Source organism: Phoca vitulina, unplaced genomic scaffold (assembly GCF_004348235.1).
Source record: "Phoca vitulina isolate PV1807 unplaced genomic scaffold, GSC_HSeal_1.0 scaffold14, whole genome shotgun sequence".
Taxonomy (NCBI): Eukaryota; Metazoa; Chordata; class Mammalia; order Carnivora; family Phocidae; genus Phoca; species Phoca vitulina.
This window is the reverse complement of record NW_022589717.1, coordinates 41,904,691-41,922,121: the sequence shown is the minus strand read 5'-3', so window position 1 is coordinate 41,922,121 and position 17,431 is coordinate 41,904,691. Positions and strand designations below refer to the sequence as shown.

The 17,431-nt window shown below is 33.3% G+C and overlaps 1 pseudogene; it reads right to left on the bottom strand.

Annotated features, from left to right (window-relative positions):
- Nucleotides 1-418: 418 nt before the first annotated feature.
- Nucleotides 419-1,743, bottom strand: LOC116637605 (annotated as a pseudogene).
- Nucleotides 1,744-17,431: the final 15,688 nt, after the last annotated feature.

Sequence of the window (17,431 nt, the reverse complement as noted above, 5' to 3'; positions counted from 1 at the left end):
CTATCCCTAGTTATTTCTTTTCCATTTTATATTTTAATAAATTAAATATGACTGACACTTTATGAAAATTATAGATTTTCTTTTTTCCCCTGTACTACCATGTTTTTACATACATACACTAGTCAATAAAAGTGAAAATATGTACTATCAGATATTGTTCTGATCATAAATCATTAAGCAGAAATTTAAAATATTTCCTATTTAATAATAATTGTTTTTGCAAACACTGACCTTGAGTGCCATTTTACTACCCAAAGGTAAATTGTCTACTGCATTCTTTTTCTATTTTGTTGTTTTCCAATTATTTTATTTTTATTTATTTATTTTTATTATTCTAGAGCTAGTACTTCATTTGCAGAGTCTGCACATCAAAATGTAACAAATAATTATACATCAGGATTGGTAGGAATACCAAGTATTATTTCACAAGTGCCACTATGTGTTTCTTCTTCTCTGACACAATTGACACAGATCCAGGCTTGCCATGTTTGAGACGATTCACCTCCTTTGGTCGGCGAGCTTCCTTCATGATGTGCTGTTCCTGGATCTGGCTGTAGATAGATTTTGGTAGATGCCAGTGATGAGCAATGCATTTTATATGAGGATGATGTTGAAATTTCTCCTTCAACTTCTGGTTATAATCTTTGGCTGCTTTTTCTCATGATGTAAGCACACCCAATTTTTCAGAAGCATTAGCTTTCCATAGACGAATGTTCATTTCATCAGATCCACACATAATATATTTGCTGTTAGAAGTTCATTTTACACAGATAACATGTTGCATGTTCCCTGCATGTTCCCTGTTTCTACTTTTGTCTACAGGAAAGATACAAATAGATTTATCAAAACTAGCAGACACAAACTCTTTCCCAGTGGGAGAGTAATCCACATCAAGCACTGCAGATACATGATCCATATGTACCATTACAGGAGTGTCCTGTGAATGCATATCAAAAGTATACAAGTTGTAATCTTCATTTGCTGCAGTAAAAATGAAAGCTTCCTTAGGGTTCCAGCAAACTGTATTTGTTCTCATATCTAAGATGACCTTTTTCAGGGGAGTCGCTTTCCTCACATCATATAGTACTCTATTCCTGTCAGAAGCACAACTTCCCAAGAGAAATGTTGCAATTGGGTTAAATTTAACACACTTATATACTGTCGAATCCCCAGTCATTGAACATATAGGACTTGTTCTTTGTTCATCCTAAATGTCTACTTGCTGTCCACATGTGGCAAAAACAGCTTCTTTCCAGTAATGATCAATTCCCATATACACTGTTTTTCTTAATATTGTATGCAATGGTTCCTCCTCTTCTCCATAGCCTGATCCATCCATTTTCCGCTGCTTCACAGTTTTATCATCTCCAACAGTAAAAAAAGAAGTCCCACAAAAGCGAGTACATATTCCTTGTACAAAATCTTCATGTGCTTGTATTGTATGGATATATTTTCATTTAGTCAAGTTCCAAATTCTAACTTCTCTATCACATGCCCCAGAAACGACAGTAACCAGGATCTTTGGATGTTTTGCCAAGCAATTGACTCCATCTCAGTGACCATCCAGAGAAGCAAGGAATGATTTTGCAAATACCCGTTCCAGTTTGATAGCATTTAAAGCTCTTACATATTCTTGTGAAAAGGATGTAAGATAGGATCATAGTTTCTTTGAACTCTTTGTAAGTCCAGCTCAGTTTCACGGACATAGTTGTCCAGGTTCTGGCTCAGAATGTTCACCTTCATTTTGGCTCCCAGTTGTCCCTGACTCCCCAAGCCTTTCCTTTGAGTTTGGGTTACCCTTCCTAATTATTTTAAAGCTCATCACTTATCCTATCTCTCTTTCAATAGACCACACATTTCTTTATGTGTCTTCTAAATAGGTATTTTATTTTTTAAATTTAAAGCCTCTTGCAAAATGGTAAAATGGAGGGTAAATTTTGTATTAACTGCAGTAGGATGAGCTGCTCACATTAACATATTGGGAAGTTATGACAAGATTATATATGTAATCTTATATATATGTAGATTAATTTTTTACATGCGACATATCACTATCTAATGATTAAGTACTATTACTTTGGAAAACAATGTTCTTTTTTCTTATGATGTTAAAATATGGGATAAAGTTTGAAAAGAGATATATATTAACATGGATTATTGCTCTTGGCTTTCCTATCATGCACTTCATGTGATTCCTCACAATGTAACCAATGTTTTATCTATGCACTTTCAGTTAATAACAAGCTATGATTAGTCAGGGGATGTATTTTGTGCATGTTTTTTCAATCCTCAAAACTAAAACAAGGCCCCAAGATCTCTATTTTTTTTCCTTTTGAAATGTCAAATTCACCAAATATCAGGCATTTATCATTTGTCTGATGAATCCTTGACATGAAGGACAGCTTGCTATTACTAATACGGAGAAAGAATCTAAACATACCTTAGCTTGGAGGCTGCTTTCCTTTTGATAGGTTAACTGATCTTTCTTTTCTCCTATTACATATAATATAGTATGTTTTGTGTATACTTGACCAATCTTTAAACTAAAGAAAAATATTTATTTATGTATTTTTATTTCTCTGTGCTTTAGTATTGGATATGAAATCAGAAAAAAAAATTTCATGTGATTAAATTCAAATATTTGCATCTTATTCTTGCACTGATAAGAGGGTAACTGCCACACATAAGCTCAAACCAATAGTTTAGTTACATGACAAACCCATTAAAAAGGGAAAGCTAATCAATTTTTACCTGCTTTCTAAAAATTATGTTGGTGCAACCTTGACACATTAACTTTAGAAAGACTTTTTTTCAACTATGTGCAGAGCACATATACATACTCTGAATAACTCCCTCCAAGTAAAAATTCATATCCTATTTGGGAAGTATTATTGGATGACATGAACTGAAATTACATTATAAATATAAATATAATTTCTATATTATATTTATAGAAATGAAGAAACAGTTTAAAATTCAGAACCAGTCTGCATATTTTATTTTCTATGTTCATTTGTTATTCTAAACCCTTCCTCATCTTTTAAAAATATAAGCACTAAAAGAAGCCAGATTGACTCACTTCATCTCTCTCAACTGACTATGTCAAAGGTAAAATTGGGTAGTACAGGTGCCAAAAAAAAAAAAAAAGAAAGAAAAAGAAAGAACAACTGAATTAGAATTTATAAACTGGAACAAAATTTTATTCCAGTTCTAACTCTATAATCAATTCACAAACTCAAACAATTTCACAATTATTACTGAGTAATAATTAATATTAATAATTAACTCTTAAAAGGCCAACAATATCAATGTTGGCAAGAATTAAAAAAGAACTGAAACTGTCACTCTTTGCATTAAGTATGTAAATTTCTATTATCACTTTATAAAACTAGATTACTTACTAAAGGTGAACATATATCTACCTATGTCAGGGCAGTTTCATTGCAAAATTTGTGAGTATGTTTCCACAAAAAAATCTGCATAAAAATATTCATAGCAGCTTTTTTTATAATAGCTCTAAATGGGATACTATTCAAACATCCTTCAACTGTACAATACATAAATAAATTATAAAATCATACAGAATACTTTGTAATACTGGTAATAAAAAAGAATGGACTTCTACCCTATGAAATGACATGTATAAATTTCATAAACATAATTGAGCAAAAGAAGCTAAACACCAAAGAGTAAGTACTAGATATATATTCTGCTTCCACTGAAGATAGAAGCTAAAAAGAATTGAAAAAAGAAAAGAAAAAGAAGAAAAGTACAGCACTTGACCTAACAATGAGAAAAATTTGAGGATAGTACAAAATTAGAACTTTAATTGAACCCATCAGAGATCTAGTTTCCAGAGCAACCAAGTAACCTGTCAAAAAAGGAACAGACATCTCCAAGGAGAAATGAAACATGTAGTCTGGTACATCTGTGACAGAGCATAGACTAGTAGGCATCAACTACCCCACAGATAGGTAAGAAAAAAATGAGATAACCAATTAAAAATATGCTAAAGTCCAAATGGGTTAGTATGATAGTATGGAACCAGTGACAGCCTGTTCAGAAATGAAACTTTCATGTTCTTTCTCAGTGGTTCTGTAAAAACACCTTACTCTTCTGAGACAGGGAAATATGATGTAAAGATAGGAAATATTGCTTTCACTTCCCCAGGGAGCATTTCACTTTTCCTATACCATTAGAATTAAGCCAGTAGCCATTTTTCTAGTTTATTGTTCTCATCCAAAAGAATAATAAAACACCTCATATTTCTCATAAAGATAAATGGTTATAGCCTGGACTGGTCACTAGGTTAAGCCCCAAGGTGCCAGGAAGACTAAAGTGCTTGTTCCCTAGGTATTTACTTTTCTAATAGTATATTATATAAATATCAGATATATCTTTCTATTAGGAAAGCTAGAGACATCTGGGGCTTATCTGGCCCATGAAAAAATGTATTTACATTCCACAAGGTAAGAGTAAGAATCCAAGATTTTTTTCTATTTCATCTTGAAGTGGCAAAAAGCTTGCTTTTTTTTTTTTTTTAATTCTCTCTTTTTGGGGAGGAAAAAGGGACTCCTGTCTCTTACTGCATATAAATGGAGATAGTCTGTCATTCTCCACCTTGCATATATGAAGTGTTTGGCTAGTTATCTAGGAGTGTTTCCCATCTGGCTTTCATCTTACCACACCAGGGATAATGTCTATAGAAAGCAGGGCTAGTACATTATTTATTATAAGGTACTTATTAAGAAACTGGTGTCAGGACACCTGGATGGCTCAGCCGGTTAAGCATCTGACGTCAGCTCAAGTCATGATCCCAGAGTCCTGGGATCTAGCCTGGTGTTGGGCTCCCTGCTTGGTGGAGAGCCTGCTTCTCCCTCTCCCTCTGCCTGCCATTCTGCCTGCTTGTGTTCACATGTGTGTGTTTGCTCTCTCTCTCTCTCTGTCAAATAAATAAATAAATAAATAAATAAATAAAATCTTAAAAAAAAAAAAAAGAAAGAAAGAAACTGGTATCTATTCCAGAACATCATGTGTTCAAATTCAGGGAAATATGAATAAAGATGAAAATTTAAAACTCAACAGAACTCCAAACACAAGGAGAGTTCACCCTCACCCATGGGCTATTTTCCATGAAACTCCTTAAGGTGCTCAGAAGAAAGATTGGATGGAGGCAGTGTAAGAGACTAGAACTTCCCTCTATGATGATGGTGTATAGGAGATGATTAGAAGCTGCTAACTGAAAGGCACAAAACCTCTGTCCATCTGGACCCAACTCTCACAGAAAGCAAAAGCCTTAAAATACTGGGGAACTGACAGCAAGCCTTCTCACCCTCAAAGGAAAAGATTGATTGTGACTGCCAGAGTGTAGAAGTGGAGGGTGATAAAAAGAAATCTGCCCAAGAGATGAAGACGGGGGAAAGGATATAGTCCTAGACACATTATCTTAAACCAATACCATTAGAAATCTGCTACTATTGTGGGAGATGTGAAAAACTTTCTCCTGCACAATAAGAAGATAAAGGCAGAAAAAAGGCAGTATTTGGCTGCCACAGGAAGCAGGGCAAAAACAATGAATAAGCCCTATCCCCAAGGTCCAGGCATTCAAATCCTCCCTAAGACTGTTCCTAGATTAGACAAACAACTGTATCTGCAACCCACCACAAATCTAGTAATCATTCAAATGACAAGCAATGAATGCCTTTTTTTTTTTTTTTTCTCCAGAGGGGCAAGGGCATAAAGACATTTTATGGTAAAGACATACAGATAGAAGTGAAAACTGGCTATAAAACACTAGTATACTCCAACATGCTAGCCTCCATCATAAACTCAAGGCAATGGCAGCCAATTTTGCTAGCAGAATTTAAAGCATAGCAACAAAATAACTTCATTTCAGCTAAGCTCCAGACTAAACTGATGTAAACCACCACAGTGACTGCATGAAAGAAGAAGTATGCCTATTTTCAGGCATAATTATAATTTATTTAAGTCTCTATTGTACTACAAGTGATATTGAAGATTTAATAAGAAATTAAATACACACAAAAAAATCAGGGTTAAAAAAAGTGTGAATCGAGAACCAAAATAATAAACATAATAAGACACCAAAATGACCCAGGTGCAGGAATTATTAGACAAGGTCTTTAAAATAATGGTGATTAATTGGCTAATATAAACAACATGGATAAATTGAGAGTTTCAGAAGAGATGGAAATTATAAGAAAGTGTCAAATGAAAATGTTAAAATTTAATAAAGTATCAGAAATAAATCATTCCTTTGATGGCTCATAAATAGACTTAAGACAGCTAAAAAATAATAAATGGATTTGGAGATATGTTACTACAAGTTATCAAGGGTGCCTGGGTGGCTCAATTGGTTAAGCATCTGCCTTCTGTTCAGGTCATGATCCTATGGATCCTGGGATTGAGCCCCATGTTGGGCTCCCTGTTCAGGGGGGAGTCTGCTTCTCCCTCTCCCTCTGTCCCTCCTCCCCATTCAGGCACTCTCTCTCTTTCTCTCTCAAATAAATAAATAAAATCTTAAAAACAAACAAACAAACAAACAAACAAACAAAAAAGTTATCAGAACTAAAAGACATAAGAAAACAATGCAAACAAAATTTAAAACAAAATGAAAAAGAGCTAACCATACAAGAACTGTGGGACAATATCAAACAATCTAATATATATATACAATTGAAGATCCATAGCAAAAGAGTAATGGTGACAGAAAAAATATTTGAAGAGATAATGGTCATGAATTTTTAAAAAAATGATGGACATTAAACTCTCAAAATTCATAATACCATAAAAAGGATAAATGCAACAACAACGAAACTCTAAACATATTGTATTCAGACTGCTGAAAATGAAAGGTAGAGAACATTTTGAAGGCCACCATAGAAAAAAGACACATTACATATAGAAAAACAAAGATACAAATTACAGTAGAGGGGAGGGTGGCCAAGACAGCAAAGTAAGAGGACCCTAAACTCACTTCATCCCATGGATACAACTAGGTAACATTCACATCAGTGTAAATAACCCCCAAAATGACCCAAAGTCTGGCAGAACAAACTTCACAGCTAATGTAGAGAAGAGGCCACACTGAAGAGGGTAGGAAGGGTGGATACATAGTAGGAAGCAAAACTGTGGTCATCTGCTGGGTCAGGAGGGAGGAGGCTGCAGGCACAGACAAGGGAGAGAAACAGACTATCATATCACACCAGGGAGCCTGCGTGGGGAAGATGAGTCCCTATAACAGTTGGCTTTGAAAACTAGAGGGCCTGAATTTTGTGAGTGCTTACAACCAGTGAGACTTAAAGCCTGGAAAATCAGAGGGCTCAGCTCTCAGACAACCCAGAGGTCAAGAGGAAGCTGAGTCCCTACCCTTAAAGAGACAGCATGATAAACAGCCCAAGGATGTACAGCAACAGAGTGGAGGATTTCAGTGAGACCCTTAACAAAGAGATTGAAAACATAAAAAAGAACCAATTAGAGATGAAGAACACAGGTGAAATCAAAAATATACTAGATGGCATAAATAGCTGGCTAGAGGAAGCAGAAGAATAAATTAGCGATATGGAAGACAGAGTAATGGAAATTAATCAAGCTGAGCATGTGAGAGGTAAAAATATGCAAATTGAGAATAGACTTAGAAAACTTAGTGACTATATCAAGCATAATAACACTTGCATTATAGGGATCCCAGAAGAAGAGAGGAAAGGGGGAAGAAAATATACTTGAAGAAATAATAGCTGAAAACTTCCTAAATCTGGGGAAGGAAACAGATATCCAGGTCCAACTGGCACAGAGATCCCCCAACAAAATCAACACAAGGAGGTCCACACTGACATATAGTAATTAAAATGACATGAAGTAGTGATAAAGAGAGAATTTTAAAAGCAGCAAAAGAAGATAGTTACAAACAAGGGAAACCCCATAAGACTATCTGTGGATTTTTTAGAAGAAACTTGGCGGGCCAGAAGAAAGTGGCATAATATATTCAAAGCGCCAAAAGGAAAAAAAATCCACAGCCAAGAATATTCTATCCAGCAAGGCTGTCATTCAGAATAGGAGGAGAGATAAAAAGTTTCTCAGAAAAACAAAAGCTAAAGGAGTTCATGAACACTAACCAATTCTATAAGAAAAGTTAAAGGGGACTCTTTGAGGGGAAAGGAAAGAAGAAAAACAGAAGTAAGGAAAGTAGGAAGCATAAAAGCAATAAAAATAAATATATAGATAAAAATCAGTCAACAGACTTACAAAATAAAAGGATAAAGTGTGACACCATATACCAAAAACATGGAGGGAAGGAGTAAAGAATGAGCTCAATTGCAGTAAAAGCAAATATGATATAAGAACAAAATAAATAATAAAAAAAGGGCAGATAAGATAGAAACAACTAGCATGATGAAAAATATAAATATAACCATATCAATAATTAAATATAAATGGCTTAAAGCCTCCAAGTATAAATGGTCTAAAATACAGAAATTGATTCAATTTAAAATCAGGATCTAACTATATGCTATCTACAAGAAACATTCTACATATCAAGATATGGGCACATTAAAAGTAAAAATATGCAAAAGGCATACTATTCAAACACTAATCAAAAGAAAGCAGACATGGATATATTGTCAAATAAAGTAGACTTCAGAATAAGAAATATTGCCAGGGATAAGCAGAGCCATTATATAATGATAATGTGGTGAGTTCATTGAGATGACATGACAATTTTCAATGTTTATACACCTAACAACAGAGTTTTAAAATACATGAAATACAAAACAATGGAACTGAAAGGAGAAATAGGCAAATCCACAATTATAGTTGAAAAGTCAATATTCTACCCTCATTAAACAACAGAATAAATAGAAAATCTCAGGTATAGATAGTTCCCAACCTATGACAGTCTGACTTAACAATGTTTTGACTTTACCCGGTGTGAAAGCAATACACATTCAGTAGAAACCATACTTAGAATTTTAAATTTTGGTATTTTCCCAGGCTAATGTTATGCAGATGATACTCATGATGCTGGGTGATGTCAATTAGTAGAAGCTCTCAGTGATTATGAGGGCAAACAAATGATAAAACCAGTCTGTATCCATACAACAATTCTGGTTTTTTCACTTCCAGTATTGTATTTAATAAAGTACATGGGATATTCAATACATTATTGTAAAATAGACTTTCTATTAAATGATTATGCCCAACAGTAGGCTAATGTAAATGTTCTGAGCATGTTTAAGGTAGGCAAGGCTAATTTATGAAGTTTGGTAGGTTAGGTGTATTTTCTACTTATAATTTTTTTTTAATTTATGATGAAATTATCAAGTTATAACCTCATTGTAAGTTGAGGAAGATCCATATATAGGAGATTTGAACATTACTACCAACCACCAAACAATAGGAGACACATATTCTTTTCAAGAATGCATGGACTATTCATTATTATAGCCCATATTCTCTGGGGCATAAAACAAACCTTGACAAATTTAAAAGAATTGAAATTATGCAAAGTGTTTTTTTTTTTTAAGATTTTATTTATTTATTTGGCAGAGAAAGACACAGTGAGAGAGGGAACACAAGCAGGGGGGCGTGGGAGAGGGAGAAGCAGGTTTCCCACGGAGCAGGGAGCCTGATGCGGGGCTCGATCCCAGGACCCTGGGATCATGACCTGAGCCGAAGGCAGACGCTTAATGACTGAGCCACCCAGGTGCCCCCAAAGTGTTTTTCTATCAATCAGATTAAATTTTAAGTGAGTAACAGAAAAATATGTGAAATATCCCCGATATTTGGAAGTTAACAAACTTCTAAATTACCTATGGATCAAAGAAAAAGTCACAAGGGATTTGAGAATATTATTTGAATTGAAAATTCAAATAAAAGTAAAGACAGAACACATGCAAATTTGGAGATCACAACCAAGTATGAGAAAAGTCTTTAGAAATTAAATAAATGGAAGGGCATTTAGCTAGCTCAGTAGGTTAAGCATCTGACTCTTGATTTCAGCTCAGTTCATGATTTCAGGGTTGTGAGATCGAGCTCCATGCCAGTCTCCACACTCAGTGGGGAGTGTGCTTGAGATTCTCTCCCTCTCCCTCTCTCCCTACTTGTACTCTCTCTCTCTCTCAAATAAATAAATCTTTTAAAAAATTAAATAAATGGAGAATTATATAGTGTTTATGGATTGAAAGACACAATTTGTCAAGATATTAATTCCCTCCAAAGTGATCTTTGGCTTTAGTGTAATCCTAATCATATTCCTTTTAGGATTTTGTGTGTGAAAATTGGAAGCAGTTTATTTGGAAAGGCAAGGGAAATAGACAATTCAGTTTGGAAAACAACCTAAGAATTTGGAGGCCTCTCATTTCTGACAACATTTAATATGAAGCAACAGTAATAAAGACGGTGTGGTATTTTGTAAAACAAAGACACATAGACCAATGGCACAGAGTAGAAAGTAAAAAAATAGATCCATACATATTTGGTCAATTAATTTCCAACAAAACTGGTAAGGCAATTCAAAGGGGAAAGGATAGTTTAGTTAATAAATTGGTACTAAAAACATTGGGCATCCATATGCAAAATAAATAAAATTTAAACATTTGCAACATATTTAAAATTAAAATATATCATCAATTTAAAACTAGAACTAAATTAAAGCAGAAAACTTCAAGAAGAAAACACTTGAGGATATGCTGAGACTTTGGGAAAACCAAAGCTTTCTTAGGTAGGACACAAAAACATAAAATAAAATTTAAAATTATATATTAGACATGATCAGATTAATCTTGCCTGCTTTTTGAAAGACACCATTAAGAAAATGAAAATAAAATGCATATCCAAAAATAGTCTTACAGTGTATCCGGAATATGCAAAGAAGTAACATACCTCAATGATAAGAGAACAAACAATGTAATACAAATGAAAAGATAATTGAATAAATATTTTATGAAAAAACACAGAGATAGCAAATAAGGGTGTAAATAAAATGGCCCTCAACATCATTAGTCATTCTGGAAAATGTAATTAAAACCACAATATATCATTACATGCTAGTGAAGATGCAGAGCAAATATAACCCTCAAGCACTATTGGTGAAAAATGCAAAAGTTACTATGATTTTGGAAAACAATCTTATAATGTCTACTACAGTTAACCATATATTTATCATATTACCTAGCAATCTTTCTTGTGTGTTTTCACTCAGGAGAAATAAAAATACACATCTACACAAAATTTTGTACGTAAATATCTAATCCCTGAAGAAATGCTTAGTTTTCAAGAAATTCTATTTTTTTCAATTTTAACTATATTTTGTGTTAATATTAACAATCCATGTTCTTAAAGAAACCATGATAGGTTTCTTTTTTTGTGTGGGTTAGACAATTTTATAACTTCTGAGTTGGACAATAATTCAGAAACAAAGACATAGTCTTTTTTTTTTTTTTTTTTTTTTTTTTTTTTAAAGATTTTATTTATTTATTTGACAGAGAGAGACACAGCGAGAGAGGGAACACAAGCAGGGGGAGTGGGAGAGGGAGAAGCAGGCTCCCCGCAGAGCAGGGAGCCCGATGTGGGGCTCGATCCCAGGACCCTGGGATCATGACCTGAGCTGAAGGCAGTCGCTTAACCAACTGAGCCACCCAGGCGCCCCCAGAAACAAAGACATAGTCTTAACATATCCAAAGACAAAGTCTTCAACCTGCAAAACTATTTCACTGCCAGTTACCTCCCGTTGCTCTCAATTCATGGCATAATTATGATGCTATTTCACATTATTATGCTATTAATCTGACAACTATTAGATAAAAATAGTATCATGGGTACAAAATAGGATAAGATAAGCAGTAGATGTCCCTAGGGTAATTTAAACATAAAATAAAAAGTTTTAAACATAAAATAAAAACAAAAGCAAAGTTTTGTTTGTTTACATGTAGATATTATTATAAAGGATATGACCATATGAATTAACTTTTCATTTATAAGCCTGAAATTCCACAAAACTTCCTATAACTCACCATACCATTAATGGTTTGTTCTTTCTCATTTAGGAGTACATAGAGTGAGCAAATTTTATGATTATCTCTTTTTTAAGAAAGCAAAACTAAAATTTGCAAGCATCTCTTTGGTAAGACAATATATATGTATATATTGCAGAAATAGAATGTGTGATGCTTACCATTTTACTGTGAAAAATATCTTCCCATTGAGTGTGCTTATTTACTATGTAATCTTGCTATTAGAATGTAGAAACTTTGATTAAACCTGCCAAAAAGTGGTAACATAATTAAAACTATATATTACAAATGGCCCATTTTGTCTGCTCTGAAGCACACACACACAAACCTCAAACCAACAGTCCACTTTAGAGGGCAATAGCCATATTCTTGCCTCAAGAGTTGACTATGACTTGTGGACAAACTCTAGATTTGAGGAAAAAGTCATCTTGCAAGCAAATAGAAGATGTTAATTGAAGTGATAGCTAAATTTATTCATTCATCTATTTAACAAATATTTATTGCATGCTTTTTATGTTCCAAATATTGTTCTAGCTTCTGAGAAGTAAATAAATAATGTGATTTCAAATAGTGTTAATTTCTATGATGGAATTAGACAAAGGTAAGCATATGAAGAGTAACAGAACAACCTACTGAGAGGAGTTGTTTAAACAAAGAGATGAGTGATGAGAAGAAGGAGGGATTACCTCATTAATTTTTTTAGGAAATTGGTTGGCCACATTCAAATAAACATCACAAACTTAACATATCCAAAGACAAAGTCTTCAACCTGCAAAACTATTTCACTGCCAGTTACCTACAATTGCTCTCAATTCATGGCATAATTATGATGCTATTTCACATTATTATGCTATTAATCTGACAACTATTAGATAAAAATAGTATCATGGGTACAAAATAGGATAAGATAAGCAGTAGATGTCCCTAGGGTAATTTAAACATAAAATAAAAGGCCAAATGCACTGATAATTATTTGAGAAGGCCATATATTAATTTTCTCTAATATTCTTTGCTCATGGTTAATTCATACTTGCTGAGGGCAAAATAATGAAGTAGGAGACATGTTAGGAGTAACTCTAGATTTGTAATTGCAATTAAAATCTTTAGATTGTAATTCTCTTTTAAACCTTGAGAATTTTACATGACCATTTCTTTCTAAAAGTACCATAAGCTCAATATCTAGGTGTGGAAATTTAAATGGCATTGTGAAATGAACCTTTTTAAAAGCATCTTAGATTCAGTCTAAGGCTAAAATTCTGATTTAAATGTATGACAACTTTGCAATACCTATTCACTTAATCTAATGAAATAGCTATTACTTTGATAAAAATGTGTTAATAGAAAATTATATCAGTTGCTTTAATATTTACTTTGTATTAAGCATCATCAGCCAAAAAAAAAGAAAAAAAAAGACATGCCCATTTTAAGTATTGCAATCATTATGACCTTTATCTTTTCAGCGACCTGATTGTGCATGCGTGCAATGTGTTTAGTTTAGACTTAACCTTCATTTACCTTAAAATTTGAATCAATTTTTCAGCATATTACTCTAAAGCTATTTATTTTTCTAAAGTGCCTATCAGCAAACGCAGGAATATTTAGCTCTTTAGCCCATACTTCAGAATTCTAATAAATAATTGTCCCTATTTGAGGGTTTAACTTGTTAAGTACATACACACACACACACACACACGCACACACACACACTCACACATTTTGGACTCTGAGTCACATGTAGAAATGTTTCTATAAATATGCTTGAGGACATTTTGGTTTTCTATAATTTGTTATAATCAAAACATAGTAAATGTTAACATAATTGCTGCTGAATGATTTGTTGGGAAACCTTAATCAAGGATTCCAAAAATGGCCCAAGTCATAAGTAACAGTCAAATTCCATGAGATCAAAATTACACTCAAGATACCAAAACTCATCTCCTGAGGATGGCCTTCATGAGTCAAGCTCAACTGATTTTTCATGGATTTTTTTTCTGCAAATGTTTAATAATGTATTACTTTCTATGTGGCATGGCTCTAAGTCCTGTTAAGGCTATCAGTGAGTATAATTACCTTAAAAAAATAAGCCTGCTTACACAATGGCTCTGAGTTGCCAGCATATTTTTACACATAAGTAGCATCACTGGATTCAATCAGACTAAGCATATTCCACATAGAGAAATACAAATAATATGAAATCAATGGTCAGTGTGATATTCTCTTATTTTGGAGGCTATTGTTGAATTCATACCTAAACACTCTTCCCATACATTTGAGCCAAATGGAGATTCTTGGGAGGGTTTAAATTTTAGGTAATCATTTTCATAACATAATTTTCACAGTTCTATGAAAAACAACTCCAATTACATGAAAAACTGAAAAAAAAAAAGGAGGGAGAAGCAATGGAGGAAATTAAAACAACTGATTTCTGTTTTACCAGGTCCTCAAATTACTCATGAATAGTGAATTAGAAGCTTAGAAAATTGCTTCAATCCTTTCTAGAGTATAAATATCCTAGAGAAACATTAAAAATAATAGTTTGGAAAATAAATATAAGGCCACCTTCCACTTAGCCTTGGATTTTATTGATCCAAACAAAGGTTTAAGAGAATGGATTGAATAAAGGTGAAGGAGAAGGTAACTAAGAAATGGGACAACCTTACAAAACCTGGAAATTAGTTATTTTGAAATGGGAAAAATACAAGTATTATGGAAGGCATTCAGGTCAGGAATGTTCCAAGTACTTTACGTAGTTTTAATAATAAGGGCATACAACATGTTCTCAACCCTTAGATGATAAAAAAAAAAAAAGCTGTCTTGCTAATATTAAGTTTAATTATAAGGTTTACAGTGGTTCCACAAAACCTGATCTTAGGACATGGCAGTCATGCCATGATAGGAGAAGCTCTGAAAACAATTCTGAAATTAAAATGGTACAAATTCATCTTAGGAAAATTCTGCAATAGTGGGAAGTAAAATCAGAAAAAAGAAGCTAATATGGTATTCACATATTAATTTAATTATTTAGATTGTATAATTTTAATTATTTAGAATATATAATGTCCATGTGTACTAGAAAAGGAAGCAAGAATAGAAACTACGAAGAGTTGGGAAAACCTTGGAATTTGCTTTGGTTTTAAAAGGGTTTGTTTTCCATATTCTTCCTTACTTTTTTTTTTAATTCCCAGCATCAGATATCCACACCTTTAGCAGAAATGAAATTCTAGTAGAGACATCTCTGAGGAGACATAATGGAGTATTCCTATACTAAGGCACTGATTCAGTTGTCTCAGAAGGAAGAAATAGAGTCCAGGAAAATACGTTTCTTGGCGGTGATATATTAGGTATAGTTTATATACCTAATATACCTATATACTTTATATGCTTAATATATCATCCAATATATAGTATATAGTTTATATACCTAATATATGAACTACATATAGTTCAATGCGGTATGATTTTTATTTACTGTATTAATAAGCTCTCAAAGCCACCAACAAATTGAAATAGTTCAATTCAGATTTACTAAATGATGTAGCATAAGCAGTATCTTTTAATTACATGCCAGTAATTCGTTCTCAAACTTATCTTTTGTTCAATGGAATTAAATAGTCACTCAAGATTTTAGACTAAGTTAATAGTATTTGGGGAATGTCAGGGTCATTTAGGTCCTTTATATCTGATTGCTGCTTCCTATAAGATTGATAAGAGCTCATTAAGCTAAATCATACTTTAAATCTTATTTCTACTTCTTTTTCCTTCATTTTGCTTGTGAAACCCTCTTAGGGCTTGAGACAGGGAGATCAAATTTTCTTTAATCGCTTTACCTCAAACTTAAATTTTCATGGTATGACTGATGTAGTATATCTGGTGGTTACGAGCTCTGTCACAAGAGAGCTAATAGATCATCAACAAGAAAGACAAGCAACGTGGATTCAAAATCTGTATTCAAAGAGCACCTGTGTGTGTTTGGAACTAGGAGCTAGCCCAATCAGATATTAAAACATAGTATAACATCCTATAACTAAAAACAGTGTGGTATTGACTAATAAAGTGGTAGAACAATTGAAAAAAATTTTTTAAAACACTCAAATGATGAAAATACATTATATAATGTAGATGACATCTGAAATTGGTAGCACAAAATATTTTCAAGTGGATATTACATTGAAAAATATAAAATTTATCCAATTTCTTACACCATATCCAAGAATATATTCTAACTGGATAATAGATCTAAATATTAAAAATGGAGACATTCAAGTATGTGTTAAGTAATGGGTTCAACCTGTTGAGGTTTTGACTGTGTTTTTTTCAGAATCTCCCCACCATGAGTTCGTTAGAGTTGACCAAAAGAAAAACTATGGCAATATCCAGAAAGGTAAGTGGTCTCACTTTTGTGACTAAATATGATTGACTTAATGCATTATTAGCCTACAAACTGACTCATCCACCTATGTAGTATTTCAGGTGGACTCAGTAGTCACTTTAACTTAAAATAGGTGGCATTGATTTTCTCATGAGAAAGTTGAGTGAGGCAGAGAAAGTAGCTGAGAAATTGTTAATGAAGTAAAAAAAAAAGGGGGGGCAGTAAGCTAACCGTTCATGGAGATTGAAAAAGTAGCAAATTGTACCAAGCGGGAAGAATGGTGACTTATGTTTGCAGTTGCAGAACAATTGGAAAAAACTGTCATCTACAGTAACTGGGAAGACAAAAAATTTTCTAATAAACTCTGTCACCCTGGAAAGATGATTTATAGGCAAAATATATAAAAGTGTCAATTCATGTTTTAACTGTCTATGATAAGATACAGAAAGAAAGATGAACTAAAGAATGAAATATTCAGTTTGCAAGCAGAATTTAGATATACTAGAGTAGCACCAAATACGATAAGTGAATCTGTTTCTTATCTCCAGACTCTCATCAGTATAAATCTCCCCAAATAAAAAGTTAAACAAGGTCTAAGGGTGAAGATTAAATCCATGGATAGGGCTGTAAGACTTTTTTAAGACCTTTATCGAATCTGAGTTAATGCCTAACAGCCTTTAAGCTTGACAAAATGACTTAGAATTTTCACTGCTTCCATTGAAGATTGATATATCCTTGCAGACAAAGTTCTGTCTTCGTAAGAGTACAGAGGTGGCTTTGAGCACATGAAGTGCACCTGAATCAGATTCATAGAAAGCTGATAATTTTTTAAAGGAATTGTACTAATGATTATGCCACATGCTTAGTCTACAAGATACAGAAATTCTTTAAGAAGAAAAAAAAGTTTTGGGCCTACAACTTTCTATAATCAGGAAACAGGTGGAGAACGCTGTTCAGCTTTTGTTTTGGTGACCTATTTTGATGTAATAAATTATTCAAACATGTTCTCCTGGTTTTGCTAGTCAAAAAT